The sequence below is a fragment of the Castor canadensis genome, chromosome 14 (assembly GCF_047511655.1).
Source record: "Castor canadensis chromosome 14, mCasCan1.hap1v2, whole genome shotgun sequence".
NCBI lineage: Eukaryota > Metazoa > Chordata > Mammalia > Rodentia > Castoridae > Castor > Castor canadensis.
The window spans coordinates 28,058,772-28,059,921 of NC_133399.1; the positions used below are offsets into that span (position 1 = coordinate 28,058,772).

General features: G+C 42.5%; 1 pseudogene; it reads right to left on the reverse strand.

Moving 5' to 3' along the window:
• Nucleotides 1-307: 307 nt before the first annotated feature.
• On the reverse strand, nucleotides 308-1,150 carry LOC109701868 (mediator of RNA polymerase II transcription subunit 28 pseudogene; annotated as a pseudogene).

Here is a 1,150-nt window from a genome sequence, read left to right on the forward strand (position 1 = left end):
TCTGTATTGCTCTAGAGGCATTACATTGTTGCATTAGATTCCTCTTTTTGAGGTAGTTCAAAGTCTTGAAATACAGCAAATTTGAATATTTTTGTACACTTCCATAGATGAGTAGTTATCATAATCAAACTCTTTTCCCCCTGATTCTCAGACTACTATAATTTTTCCCTTAGATCATAAACTAATGTAACAAATGGAAATAAAAAGTCATACAAAAATAAATTTAAAATCAAGCAAAAACAAAAAATAATAAATAATTAAAACAAAGAATCTGTGTCTTCACACTAGCAGTCTAAATTCTGCCAAAGACAAAACACTTACTCGGCTTATCAGACCTACAGACTTTTTTATAATGTACATTAGAAATCAGTACTTGGTAGACTGAGGCAAGAGCATCCAGAGTTCAAAGCCAGGCTGGGCTACAGAGAAACCCTGTCTCACAGAAAAACACAAGAAATTAATCACTCATAAAAATAGGGGGAAAATTCTAGGTTGCAACGTAAAACTAATATCAACTCATTCACCAACTAAGAGTTCTTCCAAAATGCCATGTCCACCAGAGGGGACGTTTGGCAAAACTGTCCTCATGGGCTGACTTGCAGGCCAGACCAACTGCCCTTAGGTCTGCTTAAGAGGTGCAGGGATATTGGCAGATGCCTGTTCAAGGTAGGCCAGGGAGCCTTGAGGGATGTCAGCTGGCTTCTATACTGCACATTGATGTCCTCCAGCACCTGCTGCCAGTGCCTCAGCTTTGTTAGGTGCTTCTGGACCAGTGCATCTTTCCCCTGCAATTCATTCCTTAGTTCCGAGACATCCTCTTTCACAACTTGCTCTGGTTTCTGGACAGACAACTGCAATCTTTTTTGTAGGAACATTCTGTCTGTCTTGCAATGTCCAGAAACTTCTGGATACACTGATCGACACCAGTTTGAATTTCTTCCTGATCAGTGCCACTGACGTAGTCCTGGCTCACAAGAGAAGCAAAGCAAGCCTCAAATGATGACTCCAATTCATCCACCAAGGTACTGTTGGAACTCCTGTTAGCGCCAGGCGCTGTTTGAAGAAGCTAAGCCTGGCCAGGTAGTCCCTGCGGAGGTGGCGGGGGTCTGAGTGGCTGTCCTGTGAACATTGCACCCAGCGGAGAAGCCAT